Source organism: Cavia porcellus, unplaced genomic scaffold (genome assembly GCF_034190915.1).
Source record: "Cavia porcellus strain 051 isolate PalLab524CR breed Dunkin Hartley unplaced genomic scaffold, mCavPor4.1 scaffold_35, whole genome shotgun sequence".
NCBI classification, from domain to species: Eukaryota; Metazoa; Chordata; class Mammalia; order Rodentia; family Caviidae; genus Cavia; species Cavia porcellus.
This window is the reverse complement of record NW_026947518.1, coordinates 6,471,018-6,490,897: the sequence shown is the minus strand read 5'-3', so window position 1 is coordinate 6,490,897 and position 19,880 is coordinate 6,471,018.

The following is a 19,880-nucleotide window of genomic DNA, read 5'->3' as shown; positions in this document are numbered from 1 at the left end:
TAACCCTAACCCTAACTCTAAGCGTGTGTAACCCTAACACTAACCCTAACCCAACCCTAACACTTACCATAACTTCTAAACCTAAAGCTAACCCTAACCCTAACCTTTACCATACCCTAAAACTAACTTCTAATCCTGACCGTAAACTTAATGCTAACCCTAAACCTAAACTTAAAACTAACCCTAAAACTCAAACTAATTTCGAACCCTCTAAACTTAACCCTAGGCATAATCCTAATCCTAACAATAAACAAAACACTACTCTAACTTGAACCCTAATTCTATAGCTATTGCAAAACCCTAATCCTAACACTAACCCTAACTCTAGCAGTAACCCTAAACCTAACCTTAAAACTAACCCTAACCCTAACACTAAGCCTAACCCCTAATGCAAAATGCTAATCCTAAACATAACCCTATTCCTAACACTAACCCAAAACCATCTTCAAAACTAAAGCTAATCCTAACCATAACCCTAAACTTTACAGTGTCTAATTCTAACCCTAAACCTAACTCTAGCCCTAAGACTTACCCTAAGCTCTAACTCTAAACTTAACCCCAACCCTAACACTAACCCTAACCCAATCCTACACTATCCCTGTCTAACAGAAACCTAATCCTAACCCTGATCCTAACACTAACTCTGTCTAACATTAAACCTGACCCTAAACCTAACCCTAAACCTATCACTAACCCTAATCCTTACCCTAACCATAACCCTAACTCTAACTCTGTCTAACACTAAACTTGACCCTAAACTTAACCCTAACCCTAATCCTAACCGTAACGCTAACCCTAACCCTAAACCTTATCCTATCCCTAACCCTAACCCTAACCGTAACCCTAACACTAACCCCAAAAGAAAGCATAATCCTAACCCCTAATGCAAAACCCTAACCCTAACCCTAACCCAAATCCTAACACTAACATTAAACCTAAATGCAAATCTAACCCGAACACTAACCATAACCCAAACATTAACCCTGTCTAAACCTAAACATTACCCTAACTGTAATGCTAACCCTAGCCCTTACCCTAATCTCTAAAGCTCAACTTAACCCTAACCTTAAAACTAACCCTAACATTAACCTTAACCCTAACACTAAAACTGTCTAACCCTAACCCTAACCCTAACCCTAACCCTAATTACAACCCTAAAACTAACTCTGTCTAATACTAAAGCTAACCCTAAGCTTAATGATAACCAAAACCCTAAAGCAAAACCTACACCTAAACCTAAACCTAACACTAAACCTAACCCTAAACTTAACCTCTAAATCTAACATTAACATTAACCCTTATACAAACCTAAATTCTAACTCTAAACTTAACCCTAACCATAACTCTAACACTAACTTCTAATCCTAACCCTAACACAAAATCTAAATATTAACCCTAACCCCAACCCTAACTCTAAACTCTAACCGTAACTCTAACACTAACACTAAATCTAACCCTATCCTCTAACACTAACACTAACACTAACACTAACACTAAACTAACACTAACATGAACACTAACCCTAAACATAAATTCTAATCTTAACCCTAAACCAGAGCCAGCCCTAACACTATCCCTAACCCTAACCACTGACCCTAATCCTAAGCCTAAACCTAACCTGAACCCTAACCCTCTAGACCTAATTCTAACCCTAACTCTAAGCCTAACACTAACCCAAACCCAAACACTAACCATAACCCTAACACTAATCCTCACCACTAAAGCAAAACTCTAATGCTAACCCTAACCCTAATCATAACACTAACCAAAAACCTAACCCTGAACCTAACCCTAACACTAACCATAACCCTAACATTAACCCTATCTAACACTAACCCTAACCCTAACCCTAACCCTAACCCTAACTCTAACCATTACACTAATCTCTATCGCTAAACTTAACCCTATCCCTAAAACTAACCCTAAACCTAAACTTAAACCTAACCCTAACCCTGTCTAACCCTAACCCTAAACCTAACACTAACCCTATTTCCCTCCCTAACACGAACTGTGTCTAAAACTAAACCTAACCCTAAGACTAATCATAACCGAAAACCTAACCCTATCTGTAATGCTATCCCAGTCTAACCCTAACCCTAATACTAACCGTAACACTAAACTCTAACCCTAACCCTAACCCTAATCCTAACCCTAACACTAACCTTTCTAATGCTAACCCTAACCCTAAGGAAACCCTAACCCTAACCCTAACCTCTAACCCTAACCTTTCCATAACACTAACCCTAACCGTAACCCTAACCTTAACTGTGTCCAACCCTACCCCTAACCCTAACACTAAACCTAACCCTAAACTCTAACCCTAACCCTAACGCAAACCCTAACCCTATAGCCCTAATCCTAACCCTAACCCTAAGCCTAAACCTAACCTCAACCCTAACGCAAACCCTAACCCTAACCATAACCCTAAACCTAACCCTAAACATAACACTAACCATAACACTAACCTTAATTCGGTTTAACCATACCCCTAAAACTAACCCTAACCCCACCCCTAACCTCTAACCCTAACCCTAAGACTAAACCTAACCTGAACCCTAACCCTACAGCCCTAATCTAACCCTAACTGTAAGCCTAACCCTAACCTCAATCCTAACCCAAACTCTAAACCTAATCATAAACCTAAACCTAAACCTAACACTAACCATAACGCTAACCCAACATAACACTAACCCTAAGCCTAACACTATCCCTAACTCTAACCCTCTAACCTTAACCCTTAGCCTTAACCTAATCCTAACATTAACAGGCTAACCCTAATCCCAACCCTAACCATAATCTGAATCCTAACCTTAACGCTTAAATTACCCTTATCCTAACCCCAATGGAAAATCCTAATCCTAATCCTAACCCTAACCCTAAAACAAACCCTCACCGCAAACATAACCATAGCCTTAACCCTAACTCTAACCCTGTCTAACCCTAACACTAACCCTAACCCAACCCAAACCCTAACACTAACTTCTAAACCTAAACCTAACCCTAACCCTAACCTTAACCATAAACCTAAACCTAAATTCTAATCCTAACCCTAACCTTAATGCTAACCCTAAACCTAACAGTAAACCAAACCCTAAAACTCAAACTAATCTCTAACCTTCTAAACTTAACCCTAAACTTAAACCTAATCCTAACCCTAACCATAACACTACTCTAACTTAAACCTTAATTCTAAACAATATTGAAAAACCCTAATTGTAACCCTAACCCTAACACTAACTCTGTCTAACAGGAAACCTGACCCTAACCCTAAATCTAACCCTAAACCTAAAGCTATACCTAACCCTAAACCTAACACTAACACTAACCCTAAACCAAACCATAACACTAACCCTAAACCTTACCCTAACCCTAAAACTAACTCTGACACTAACTCTGTCTAACCCTAAACCTGACACTAACCCTAACCCTAACCTAACCGTAATGCTAAACCTAACCCAACCCTAAACCTAAACCTATCACTAACCCTAACCCTAAACCTAACACTAACCCTAACCCTTACCCTAACCCTAACACTAACCTTAACTCTGTCTAACACTAAACCTTACCCTAACCCTAACCCTAACCCTAACTGTAACGCCAAACCTAACCCAAACCTAAACCTAAACGTACCACTAACCCTATCACTAACCCTATCACTTACCCTAACTCTAAGATTAATCCTAAACCCTAATGTAAACCCTAATCCTAACCCTATCCAAAATCCTAATGCTAATGTTAAACCTTAAACAAACATAACCCGAACCTTAACGATAACCCTAACATTAGCCCTGTCTATCCTTAAACCTATACCTAACCCTACCCTAAACCTTATCCTAATCTCTAAAGCGAAACATAACCCTAACCCAAAAACTAACCCTAAACCTAAACCTAACCCTAACCCCAACCCTGTCTAATCCTAACCCTAACCCTAACACTAACCCTACTTCCCACCCTAACACGAACTCTGTCTAACACTAAACATGACCCTAACCCTAAATCTAACCCTAAACCTAAACCTATCCCTAACCATAACACTAACCCTAACCCTTAACCTAACCCTAACACTAACCCTAACACTAACTCTGTCTAACACTAAACCTGACCCTAATCCTAACCCTACCCCTAACTGTAAGACTAACCCTAACCCAACCCTAAACCTAAACGTATCACTAACCCTAACCCTAACCCTAACACTTACCCTAACTTTAAGATTAATACTAAACCCTAATTGATAACCCTAACCGTAACCCTATCCAAAATCCTAACGCTAATGTTAAACCTGAACCAAACCTAACCCGAACCCTAACCATAACCCTAACATAACCCCTGTCTATCCCTAAACCTAAACCTAACCCTAACCCTAACCCTTACCCTACTCTCTAACACGAAACTTAACCCTAACCCTAAAAGCAACCCGAAACCTAAACATAACCTTAACCCTGTCCAAACCTAATGCTAACCCTAACACTAACACTAACCCTACTTCCCACCCTAAAACGAACTGTGTCTAACACTAAACCTAACCCTAAGACTAACTCTAACCCCAAACCTAACCCTATCCGTAACCCTATCCCAGTCTCACCCTAACCCTAACTCAAACCCTAACCCTAAACAAAATCCTAACCCTCAACCTAAAACTAACCCTAACGCTAACCCAACTTAACTCTGACCCTAAGCCTAGCACTATCCCTAACCCTAACCATCTAACCTTAACACATAAACTAAATCTAATCCTAACACTAACAGTCTAACCCTAACCCCAACCTTAACCCTAATCCATATCCTAACCTTAATGCTAAAACTACGCTAACACTAACCCTAATCCTAACCCCAATGCAAAATGCTTCTCCTAACACTAACCCTAAGCCTAAAACAAACCCTAACCCAAACCAAACCATAACCCTAACCCTAACTCTAAGCCTGTATAACCCTAACACTAAACCTAACCCAACCCTAACACATACCCTAACTTCTAAACCTAAAGCTAACCCTAACGCTAACCTTTACCATAACCCTAAAACTAACTTCTAATCCTAACACTAAACTTAATGCTAACCCTAAACCTAACCATAAACCTAACCCTAAAACTCAAACTAATTTCGAACCCTCTAAACTTAACCCTAAGCATAACCCTAATCCTAAAACTAAACAAAACACTACTCTAACTTGAACCCTAATTCTATAGCTATTGCAAAACCCTAATCCTAACCATAACCCTAACTCTAGCAGTAACCCTAAACCTAACCCTAAAACTAACCCTATCCCTAAGCCTAACCCCTATTGCAAAACGCTAATCCTAAACATAACCCTACTTCTAACACTAACCCTAAACCATCTTCAAAACTAAACCTAATCCTAACCATAACCCTAACCTTAACAGTGTGTAATTCTAACCCTAAACCTAACTCTAGCCCTAAGACTTACCATAAGCTCTAACCCTAAACTTAAACCTAACCCTAACACTAACCCTAACCCCAATCCTACACTATCCCTGTCTAACAGAAAACCTAACCCTAACCGTGAACCTAACACTAACTCTGTCTAACATTAAACCTGACCCTAACCCTAACCCTAACCCTAACCCTAACCCTAACCCTAACCCTAAACCTAAACTTATTCCCTAATGCAAAACCCTAACCCTAACCCTAACCCAAATCCTAACACTAACATTAAACCTAAATGCAAATCTAACCCGAACACTAACCATAACCCAAACATTAACCCTGTCTAAACCTAAACATTACCCTAACTGTAATGCTAACCCTAGCCCTTACCCTAATCTCTAAAGCTCAACTTAACCCTAACCTTAAAACTAACCCTAACATTAACCTTAACCCTAACACTAAAACTGTCTAACCCTAACCCTAACCCTAACCCTAATTACAACCCTAAAACTAACTCTGTCTAATACTAAAGCTAAACCTAACCTTAATGATAACCAAAACCCTAACGCAAAACCTACACCTAAACCTAAACCTAACACAAAACCTAACCCTAAACTTAAGCTCTAAATCTAACATAAACATTAACCCTTATACAAACCTAAATTCTAACTCTAAACTTAACCCTAACCATAACTCTAACACTAACTTCTAATCCTAACCCTAACACAAAATCTAAATGTTAACCCTAACCCCAACGCTAACTCTGAACTCTAACCGTAACTCTAACACTAACACTAAATCTAACCCTATCCTCTAACACTAACACTAACACTAACACTAACACTAACACTAAACTAACACTAACATGAACACTAACCCTAAACATTAATTCTAATCTTAACCCTAAACCAGAGCCAGCCCTAACACAATCCCTAACCCTAACCACTGACCCAAACCCTAAGCCTAAACCTAACCTGAACCCTAAACCTCTAGACCTAATTCTAACCCTAACTCTAAGCCTAAACCTAACCCAAACTCAAACCCTAACCATAAGCCTAACACTAATCCTCACCAATAAAGCAAAACTCTAATGCTAACCCTAACCCTAATCCTAACACTAACCATAAACCTAACCCTGAACCTAACCCTAACACTAACCATAACCCTAACATTAACCCTATCTAACACTAAACCTAACCCTAACCCTAACCCTAACCCTAACCCTAGACCTAACCCTAACCCTAACCATTACACTAATCTCTATCGCTAAACTTAACCCTATCCCTAAAACTAACCCTAAACCTAAACTTAAACCTAACCCTAACCCTGTCTAACCCTAACCCTAACACTAACACTAACCCTATTTCCCTCCCTAACACGAACTGTGTCTAACACTAAACCTAACCCTAAGACTAATCATGACCGAAAACCTAACCCTATCTGTAATGTTATCCCAGTCTAACCCTAACCCTAATACTAACCGTAACACTAAACTCTAACCCTAACACTAACCCTAACCCTAACCCTAATCCTAACCCTAACACTAAACTTTCTAACCCTAACCCTAACCCTAAACTCTAACCCTCACCTTTCCATAACGCTAACCCTAACCCTAACCCTAACCCTAACCCTATCCCAGTCTAACCCTATCCCTAATCCTAACCCTCACACTAAACTCTAACCCTAACACCAACCCAAATCCTAACCATAACCCTAATCCTAACCCTAACACTAAACCTTTGTAACGCTATCCCTAACCCTAAGGAAACCCTAGACCTAAATGTAACCTCTAACCCTAACCTTTCCATAACGCTAACCCTAACCATAACACTAGCCTTAACTCTGTCCAACCCTACCCCTAACCCTAACACTAAACCTAACCCTAAACTCTAACCCTAACCTTAAGGCAAACCCTAACCCTCTAGCACTAATCCTAACCCTAACCCTAAGCCGAAACCTAACCTCAACCCTAACCCAAACCCTAACCCTAACCATAACCCTAACCCTAACCATAAAATTAACACTAACCATAACACTAACCTTAACTCAGTTTATCCCTACCCCTAAAACTAACCCTAACCCTACCCCTAACCACTAACCCTAACCCTAAGACTAAACATAACCTGAACCCTAACCCTACAGCCCTAATCCTAACCCTAACTGTAAGCCTAACCCTAAACTCAACCCTAACCCAAACCCTAACCCTAAACATAAACCTCAACCTAAACCTAACAGTAACCCTAAGGCTAACCCAACATAACACTAACACTAAGCCTAACACTATCCCTAAGCCTAATCCTCTAACCTTAACCCTTAGCCTTAACCTAATCCTAACATTAACAGGCTAACCCTAAAACCAACCCTAACCTTAATATGAATCCTAACCTTCACTCTAAAACTACTCTAATGATAAATCTAGTCCTAAACCCAATGGAAAATCCTAACCCTAACACTAACCCTAACTCAACCCAAAACCTAACCCTAACTTCTAACCCTAAACCTAACCCTAACACTAAAATTTACCATAAGCCTAAACCTAACTTCTAATCCTAACCCTAACCTTAATGCTAACCTTAAACCTAACTTTAACCTAACCCAAAACTCAAACCAATCCCTAACCCTCTAAACTTAACCTTAAACTTAAACCTAATCCTAACCCTAACGGTAACACTACTCTAACTTTAACTTTAATTCTAAACAACATTGAAAAACCCTAATTCTAACCCTAACCCTAACACTAACTCTGTGTAACACTAAACCTGACCCTAGCCCTAAATCTAACCCTAAATCGAAACCTATACCTAACCCTAAACCTAACGCTAACACTAAACCTAACCCTTACCCTAACCCTAACACTAACTCTGTCTAACACTAAACCTGACCCTAACCCTAACCGTAACGCTAACCCTAACGCAACCCTAAACCTAAACCTATCACTAAACCTAACCCTAACCATAACCCTAAAACTAACCCTAAACCAAAGCTTAATCCTAAACCCTAATGCAAAACCCTAATCCTAACCCTATCCAAAATCCTAACACTAATGTTAAACCTGAACCAAACCTATACTGAACCCTAACCATAACCCTAACATTAGCCCTGTCTATCCCTAAACCTAAACCTAACCGTAACCCTAACCCTTACCCTAATCTCTAAAGCGAAATTTAACCCTAATCCTAAAACTAACCCTAAACCTAAACCTTACCCAAACCCTAACCCTATCTAACCCAAACCCTAAAGCTAACACTAACCCTAATTGCCACCCTAACACGAACTGTGTCTAACACCAAACCTAAACTTAACACAAGCCCTAACCCAAAACATAACCCTATCCGTAAACCTAACCCAGTCTAACCCTAACCCTAACCCTAACCCTAACACTAACCTCTAACCCTAACACTAATCCTAACCGTAACCCTAACCCTAATTCTAACCGTAACACTAAACCTTTCTAACACTAACCTTAACCCTAAGAAACCCTAGGCATAAACCTATCCTCTAACCCTAAACTTTACCATAAGGCTAACCATAACCATAACCCTAACCTTAACTCTGTCCAACCCTACCCCTAACACTAACACTAAACCTAACCCTAACTTCTAACCCTAACTCTAACCCGAACCCTAACCCTCTAACCCTAATCGTAAACCTAACTCTAAGCCTAAACCTAACTTCAACACTATCCCAAAACCTAACAATAACCATAACCCTAACCCTAACCCTAAACCTAACACTAACATTAACTCGGTTTAAACCTACAACTAACCCTAACCCTAACGCTAACCCTAACCTCTAATCCTAACCCTAAGACTAAATCTAACCTGAAACCTAACCCTACAGCCCTAATCCTAACCCTAACTGTAAGCCTAACCCTAACCTCAACGCTAACCCAAACCCTAACTCTAATCATAACCCTAACCCTAAACCAAACACTAACCCTAACGCTAACCCAATGTAACTCTAACACTAAGCCTAACACTAACCCGAACCCTAAACCTAAACCTAAACCTAATCATAACCCTAACATTAAACATTTCTAACGCTAACCCTAACCCTAAGGAAACCTTAGCCCTAAACCTAACATCTAACCCTAACCTTTACCATAACGCTAACAGTAACAGTAACCGAAACCTTAAACCTGTCCAACACTACCCCTAACCCTAACACTAAACCTAACCCAAACCTCTAACACTAACTCTAACCCGAACCCTAACCCTCTAGCCTTAATCCTAAACATAAAACTAAACCTAACCCAAACACAAACCGCAACACTAACCTTAACTCGGTTAAAACTAACTCGGTTTAACCCTACCCATAACCCTAACCCTAACACTACCAATAACCTGTAACATTAAACCTAAGACTAAACCTAACCCGAACCCTAACCCTATAGCCCTAATCCAAACCCTTACTATAAGCGTAACACTCAACTCAACCCTAACCCAAACCCGAAACCGAACCATAACCCTAACACTCAACCTAACACTAACCCTAATGCTAACCCAACGTAACTCTAACCCTAAGGCTAACACTATCCCTAACCCTAGCCTCTAACCTTAACACTTACCCTAAATCTAATTCTCACACTAACAGTATAACACTACCCTAACCCTAACCCTAATCTGAATCCTATCCTTAATGCTAAAACTACGCTAACACTAACCCTAATCCTAACTCCAATGCAAAATGCTTATCCTAACACTAACCCTAACCCTAAACAAACCCTAACCCCAAACCAAACCATAACCCTAACCCTAACTCTAAGCCTGTCTAACCCTAACACTAACCCTAACCCAACCCTAACACTTACCCTAACTTCTAAACCTAAAGCTAACCCTAACCCTAACCTTTACCATAACCCTAAAACTAACTTCTAATCCTGACCGTAAACTTAATGCTAACCCTAAACCTAAACTTAAAACTAACCCTAAAACTCAAACTAATTTCGAACCCTCTAAACTTAACACTAGGCATAATCCTAATCCTAACAATAAACAAAACACTACTCTAACTTGAACCCTAATTCTATAGCTATTGCAAAACCCTAATCCTAACACTAACCCTAACTCTAGCAGTAACCCTAAACCTAACCTTAAAACTAACCCTAACTCTAACACTAAGCCTAACCCCTAATGCAAAACGCTAATCCTAAACATAACCCTATGCCTAACACTAACCCAAAACCATCTTCAAAACTAAAGCTAATCCCAACCATAACCCTAAACTTAACAGTGTCTAATTCTAACCCTAAACCTAACTCTAGCCCTAAGACTTACCCTAAGCTCTAACCCTAAACTTAACCCTAACCCTAACACTAACACTAACCCAATCCTACACTATCCCTGTCTAACAGAAAACCTAATCCTAACCCTGACCCTAACACTAACTCTGTCTAACATTAAACCTGACCCTAAACCTAACCCTAAACCTAACCCTAAACTTAACACTAACCCTAATTCTTACCCTAACCATAACCCTAACACTAACTCTGTCTAACACTAAACTTAACCCTAAACTTAACCCTAACCCTAATCCTAACAGTAACGCTAACCCTAACCCTAAACCTTATCCTATCCCTAACCCTAAACCTAACCCTAACACTAACCCTAACAGAAAGCATAATCCTAACCCTTAATGCAAAACCCTAACCCTAACCCTAACCCTAACCCAAATAATAACACTAACATTAAACCTAAATGCAAATCTAAACCGAAAACTAACCATAACCCAAACATTAACCCTGTCAAAACCTAAACATTACCCTAACTGTAATGCTAACCCTAGCCCTTACAGTAATCTCTAAAGCTAAACTTAACCCTAACTTTAAAACTACCCCTAACATTAACCTTAACCCTAACACTAAAACTGTCTAACCCTAACCCTAACCCTAACCCTAACCCTAACCCTAATTACAACCCTAAAACTAACTCTGTCTAATACTAAAGCTAACCCTAAGCTTAATGATAACCAAAACCCTAACGCAAAACCTACACCTAAACCTAAACCTAACACAAAACCTAACCCTAAACTTAAGCTCTAAATCTAACATAAACATTAACCCTTATACAAACCTAAATTCTAACTCTAAACTTAACCCTAACCATAACTCTAACACTAACTTCTAATCCTAACCCTAACACAAAATCTAAATATTAACCCTAACCCCAACCCTAACTCTAAACTCTAACCGTAACTCTAACACTAACACTAAATCTACCCCTATCCACTAACACTAACACTAACACTAACACTAACACTAAACTAATACTAACATGAACACTAACCCTAAACATAAATTCTAATCTTAACCCTAAACGAGAGCCAGCCCTAACACTATCCCTAACCCTAACCACTGACCCTAACCCTAAGCCTAAACCTAACCTGAACCCTAACCCTCTAGACCTAATTCTAACCCTAACTCTAAGCCTAACACTAACCCAAACCCAAACCCTAACCATAACCCTAACACTAATCCTCACCACTAAAGCAAAACTCTAATGCTAACCCTAACCCTAATCCTAACACTAACCATAAACCTAACCCTGAACCTAACCCTAACACTAACCATAACCCTAACATTAACCCTATCTAACACTAAACCTAACCCTAACCCTAACCCTAACCCTAACCATTACACTAATCTCTATCGCTAACCTTAACCCTATCCCTAAAACTAACCCTAAACCTAAACTTAAACCTAACCCTAACCCTGTCTAACCCTAACACTAACACTAACCCTAACTCTAAGATTAATCCTAAACCCTAATGCAAAACCCTAATCCTAACCCTATCCAAAATCCTAACGCTAATGTTAAACCTTAAACAAACATAACCCGAACCCTAACCATAACCCTAACATTAGCCCTGTCTATCCCGAAACCTAAACCTAACCCTACCCTAACCCTTACCCTAATTTCTAAAGTGAAACATAACCCTAACCCAAAAACTAACCCTAAACCTAAACCTAACCCTAACCCTAACCCTGTCTAACCCTAACCCTAACCCTAACCCTAACCCTAACACTAACCCTACTTCACACCCTAACACGAACTGTGTCTAACACTAAACATGACCCTCACCCTAAAAGTAACCCTAAACATAAACCTAACCCTAACCCTAACCCTAACCCTGTCTAAACCTAACGCTAACCCTAACACTAACACTAACCCTACTTCCCACCCTAAACCGAACTGTGTCTAACACTAAGCCTAACCCTAAGACTAACCCTAACCCCAAACCTAACCCTATCCGTAACCCTATCCCAGTCTAACCCTAACCCTAACCCTCTAACCTTAATACATAAACTAAATCTAATCCTAACACTAACAGTCTAACACTAATCCCAACCTTAACCCTAATCCAAATCCTAACCTTAATGCTAAAACTACGCTAACACTAACCCTAATCCTAAACCCAATGCAAAATGCTTATCCTAACACTAACCCTAAGCCTAAAACAAACCCTAACCCCAAAACAAACCATAATGCTAACGCTAACTCTAACCCTGTCTAACCCTAACACTAACCCTATCGCAACCCTAACACCCTAACTTCTAAACCTAAAGCTAACCCTAACCCTAACCTTTACCATAACCCTAAAACTAACTTCTAATCCTAACCCTAACCTTAATGCTATTCCTAAACCTAACCTTAAACCTAAGCCTAAAAGTAAAATTAATCTCGAACCATCTAAACTTAAAACTAACCATAACCCTAATCCTAACACTAAACGTAACACTATTCTAAATTTAACCCCAATTCTATAGCTATTGCAATACCCTATTCCTAACCCTAACCCTAACTCTAGCAGTAACCCTAACCCTACCCCTAAAATTAACCCTAACACTAACCCTAAGCCTAAACCCTAATCCTAACCTAACTCTTTTCCTAACACTAACCCTAAACCTAACCCCAAACCTAAACCTAATCCTAACCATAACCCTAACATTAACAGTGTCTAAATCTAACCCTAATCATAACTCTAGCCCTAACACTTACCCTAAGTTTTAACCCTAAACTTAAAGCTAACCCTAACAGTAACCCTAAACCTAACCCTACACTATCCCTGTCTAACAGAATCCCAAACCCTAACCCTAACACTAACTCTGTCTAACATTAAACCTGACCCTAACCCTAACCCTAAACCTATCCCTAAACCTAACCCTAACCCTAACACTAACCCTAACCCTTACCCTAACCTTAACCATAACCCTAACCCTATCCGTAACTCTGTCTAACACTAAACTTGACCCTAAACCTAACCCTAACATTAACCCTAACCATAATGCTAACCCTAAACCTAACCCTAAATCTAAATCTATCCCTAAACCTAACCCTAACACTAACCTCTAACCCTAACACTAATCCTCACCCTCACCCTAACCCTAATCCTAACCAAAACACTAAACCTTTCTAACACTAACCTTAACCCTAAGAAACCGTATGCCTAACCCTAACCTCCAACCCTAACCTTTACCATAATGCTAACCATAACTGTAACCCTAACCTTAACTCTGTCCAACCCTACCCATAACACTAACACTAAACCTAACCCTAACCTCTAACCTTAAGCCTAACCCGAACCCTAACCCTCTAACCCTAATCGTAACCCTAACTGTAAGCCTAAAACTAACCTCAACCCTATCCCCAAACCTAACAATAACCATAAACCTAACCCTAAAACTAAACCTAATACTAACCTTAACTCGGGTTAACCCTACACCTAACCCTAACCCTGATGCAAACTCTAACCTCTAACCAAAACTCGAAGGCTTAACCTAACCTTAACCCTAACCCTATGGCCCTAATCCTAACCCTAACTGTAAGCCTAACAGTAACCTCAACCCTAACCCAAACCCTAACCCTAAACATAAACGTATCCCTAACCCTAACCCTAACCCTAACCCTAACCCTAACCCTAATTCTAAACCCTATTGCAAAACTCTAACCCTAACTCTAACCATAACACTATCTCTGTCAAGCACTAAACCTGACCCTAGCCCTTACCCTAACCCTAAACCTATCCCTAACCCTAACCCTAAGCCTAACCCTAACACTAACTCTGTCTAACACTATACCTGACCCTAACCCTAACCCTAACCCTAACCGTAACCGTAAAGCTAAACCTAACCCAACCCTAAACATAAACCTATCACTAACCCTTACCCTAACACTACAACTAACCCTACTCCTAAGCCTAATCCTAAACCCTAATGCAAAACCCTAATTCTAACCCTATCCAAAATGCAAACACTTATGTTAAACCTAAACCAAACTTAACCTGAACACTAACCATAACCCTAACATTAGCCCTGTCTATCTCTAAACCTAACCCTAACCCTAACCCTAACCCTTACCCTAATCTCTAACGCTCAACTTAACCCTAACCCTAAAACTAAACCTAAACGTAAACCTAACCCTAACGCTAACCCTGTCTAACCCTAACCCTAACCCTAACATAACCCTACTTCCCACCCTAAAACGAACTGTGTCTAAAACTAAACCTAACCCTAACACTAACCCTAACCCAAAACCTAACCCTATCCGTAAACCTAACCCAGTCTAACCCTAACCCTAAGCCTAAGCCTAACCCTAACCCTAACCCTAACCCTAACCCTAACCTCTAACCCTAACACTAATCCTAACCCTAATCCTAACCATAACACTAAACCGGTCTAAAACTAACCATAACCCTAAGAACCCCTAGGCCTTACCCTAACCTCTAACCCTAAACTTTACCATTACGCTAACCATAACCGTAACCCTAAACTTAACTCTGTCCAACCCTACCCCTAACACTAACACTAAACCTAACTCTAACCTCTAACCCTAACCCTAACAAAAGCCCTAACCCTCTAACCCTAATCATAACCCTAACCATAAGCCTAAGCCTAACCTCAACCCTATCCCAAACCCTAACAATAACCATAACCCTAACACTAACCCTCACCCTAAATCTAAACCTAAACAAATGCCTAACCCTAACCCTAACCCTAACACTAACGCTCACTCTAACCTCTAACCCTAACCCTAAACCTAAGGCTAAACCTAACCCAAACCCTAACCCTATAGTCCTAATACGGACCTTAAGTGTAAGCCTAACCCTAACCTCAAACCTAACCCAAACCCTAACTCTATTCATAACACAAACCCTAAACCTAACACTGATCCTAACGCTAAACCAATGTAACTCTAAGCCTAAGCCTAACATAATCCCTAACCCTAACCCTCTAACCTTAACCCATACCCTAAACCTAATCCTAACACTAACAGTCTAACGCTAACCCCAAACCTATCCCTAATCTGAATCTTAACCTTAACGCTAAAAATATGCTAACACTAACCCGAACCCTAACCCCAATGCAAAATCATAATCCTAATACTAACCCTAAGCCTGAAACGAACACTAACACCAAACATAACCATAACCCTAACCCTAACTCTAACCCTGTCTAACCATAACACTATCCCTAAAACAACTCTAACCCTAAAACTAACTTCAAACCCTAAACCTAACCTAACCCTAACCTTTACCTTAACCCTAAACCTAACTTCTAGTCATAAGCCAAAACTTAACGCTAACGCTAAACTTAACTTTAAACCTAACCCTAAAACTCAAACTAATCTCTAACCCTCTAAACTTAACCCTAACCTTAACCCTAATCCTAACACTAACCGTAATACTACTCTAACATTAACCCTAATTCTAAACCCTATTGCTAAACCCTAATCCTAACTCTAAACCTAACTCTAGCAGTAACCCTTGACCTAAACCTAGACCTAACCCTATCCCTAAACCTAAGCCTAACCCCTAATGCAAAACCCTAATCCTAAACCTAATCCTATTACTAACACTAACCCTAAACCTAAACCCAAACCTAACCCTACTCCTAACCATAACCCTAACTTTAACAGTGTTTAACCCTAACCCTAAACCTAAATCTAGCCCTAAACCTTACCGTAAGCTCTAACCCTAAACTAACCACTAACCATAACACTAACCCTAACCCCTACCCATACCCTAACCCTAACCGTAACTCTAAACACAAACCTAAACCTATCCCTAACCCTAACTCTATCCCTAACCCTAAACCTAACCATAATCACAATGACTAACTATAACACTAACACTAAACCTTACCGTAAGTCTAAACCTATCCCTAACCCTAACCCTCTAACCTTAACCCTAACCCTAACCCTAACCCTAACCGTAACCATAAACCCTAACCCAAAACCTAACCATAACCCTAAAACATACCTCTAACCCTAACCCTAACACTAACCCTAATACTAATGCTTACCATAATCCTAACACCAAGGCTAAAATGTAATAATAACCCTTACCCTAACACTAGCTCTAACACTATCCAGAAGTGTAACCTATAAGCCTAGCGCTAAAATAAACCTGAACCATAATCATAACCCTAACCTTATCCATAACGATAAACTCTAATCATACACCTAACCCTAACCGAACCCTAACCCTAACCCTGACCCTACACCTAAACCTATGCCTAACCCTAACTCTAACCCTAACACTAATGCTAACCGTAACCTCTAACCCTAACCCTTAAGGCTAAACCTAACCCGAACCCTAAACCTATAGCCCTAATCCTAACCCTAAGTGTAAGCCTAACCCTAACCTCAACCCTAACCCAAACCCTAACTCTATTCATAATTCTAACACTAAACCTAACACTAACCCTAACACTAACCCAATGGAAATCTAACCCTAAGCCTAACACTATCCCTAACCCTAACACTCTAACCTTAACACATACCCTAAACATAATGCTAACACTAACAGTCTAACCCTAACCCCAAACCTAACCCTAATCCGAATCCTAACCTTAACGCTAAAACTATGCTAACACTAACCCTAATCCTAAACCAATGCAAAATCCTAATCCTAATACTATCCGTAAACTGAAACAAACCCTAACACCAAACATAACCATAATCCGAACCCTAACTCTAACCCTGTCTAACCCTAACACTATCCCTAATGCAACTCTAACCCTAACACTAACTTCAAAGCCTAAACCTAACCCTAACACTAACCTTTACCTTAACCCTAAACCTAAAGCCTAACTTTAAGCCTAAACTTAACGCTAACCCTAAACATAACTTTAAACCTAACCCTAATACTCAAACTAATATCTAACCCTCTAAACTTAACCCTAAACTTAACCCTAAACCTAACACTAACCGTAACACTACTCTAACTTTAACCCTAATTCTAAACCCTATTGCAAAACCCTAACCCTAACTCTAAACCTAACTCTAGCAGTAACCCTAGACCTAAACCTAGACCTAACCATATCCCTAACCCTAAGCCTAACCCCTAATGCAAAACCCTAATCCTAAACCTAACCCTATTACTAGCACTAACCCTAAACCTAAACCCAAATATAACCCTAGTCCTAACGATAACCCTAACTTTAATAGTGTCTAACACTAACCCTAACCCTAACCCTAAATCTAGCCCTAACCCTTACCCTAAGCTCTAACCATAAACTTATCCCTAACCTTAACACTAACCCTAACCCTAACCCTAACCCTAACACTATCCCTGTCTAACAGAAACCCTAACCCTAACACTAACCCTAACACTAACTCTATCTAATACTAAACCTAACACTAACCATAAACATAACCCGAAACCTAACAGAAAACCTACACCAATTTCTAAACCTAACAATAAACCTAACCCTACATTTAACCTCTAACTCTAATCTTAACACTAACCATAATACAAACCTAAATTCTAACCATAACACTAACCCTAAACATAAACCACAATCTATCCTAACCCTAACCATAACTCTAACACTAACTTCTAATCCTAACCCTAACACAAAATTTAAATTTTGACCCTAACCCTAACCCTAACCCTAAACTCTAACCGTAACCCTATCAGTAACACTAACCCTAACCCTAACCCTAACCCTCCAGCACTAATCCTAACCCTAACTCTAAGCATAACCCTATCGCAAACCATAACCATAACCATAACGCTAACCCTAAACCTCACACTAACCCTAATGCTAACACAACATAATTCTAACCCTAGGCCTAACCTTATCCCTAACCCTAACCCTGTAACCTTAACCCTTACTCTAAACTTAACCTTAACACTAACAGTCTAACCCTAACCTCAAACTAACCCTAAATCTAATTCTAAAACTAACGCTAAAACTAACCCTAACACTAAACCTAAGCCTAAGCCCAATGCAAAATTCTAATCCTAACACTAATGCAAACCCTAAAACTAACCCTAACACCAAACATAACCATAACCCTAACCCTAACCTCTAACCCTAAACCTAACCCTAGCCCTAACCTTTACCATAACCCTAAAACTAACTTCTAATCCTAAACCTAACCATAAACATAACATTGAAACTATCCCGAAAATTCAAACTAATGTCTAAACCTCTAACCTTAACAGTAACCCTAACCTTAAACCTAATCCTTACCCTAACCAAAACTATAACAATACCCTAACCCTAACCCTAATTCTAAACCCTAATGCAAAACCCAAATCCTAATCCTTACCCTAAAACTAACCCTAACCCTAAACCCAAACCTAACCCTAACCCTAACCCTAACTCTACTCCTAACCCTAAACTTAACCATAACCCTAAACAATAACTCTAACACTAACACTAAACCTTAGAGTAAGTCTTAACATATCCCTAACCCTAACCCTCTAAACTTAAACCTAACCCTAACTGAAACCATAAAACCTAATCCAAAAAGTAAACCTAACCCTAAAATATACCTCTAAACCTAACCCTGACACTAACCACAAAACTAATGCTTACCCTAATTTTAAAACTAAGGCTAAACTGTAAAACTAACACTAACCCTAACTTTAACCCTATCCAGAAGAGTAACCTATAAGCCTAGCACTAAATTGAACCCGAACCCTAAACCTAGCCATAACCATAACCTCTAATCATAACCCTAACCCTAACCCTAATCCTAACACTCACACTATCCTTCTAACCCTAACACTAATCCTAACCCTAATCCTAGACCTAACACTAACCCTAAGCCTAACCCAAAACGCAAAACCCTAATCCTAAACCCAACCCTATTCCTAACAGTAACCCTAAACCTAAACCCAAACCTAACCCTAATCCTAACCATAACCCTAAACTTAACCCTGTCTAACCCTAATGCTAAACCTAACTCTAGCCCTAACCCTTACCCTAAGCTCTAACCATAAACTTATCCCTAACCCTAACACTAACCCTAACCCTAACCCTAACACTATCCCTGTCTAACAGAAACCCTAACCCTAACACTAACCCTAACACTAACTCTATCTAATACTAAACCTAACACTAACCATAACCGTAACCCGAAACCTAACCCAAAACCTACACCAATTTCTAAACCTAACAATAAACCTAACCCTACATTTAACCTCTAACTCTAATCTTAACACTAACCATAATACAAACCTAAATTCTAACCATAACACTAACCC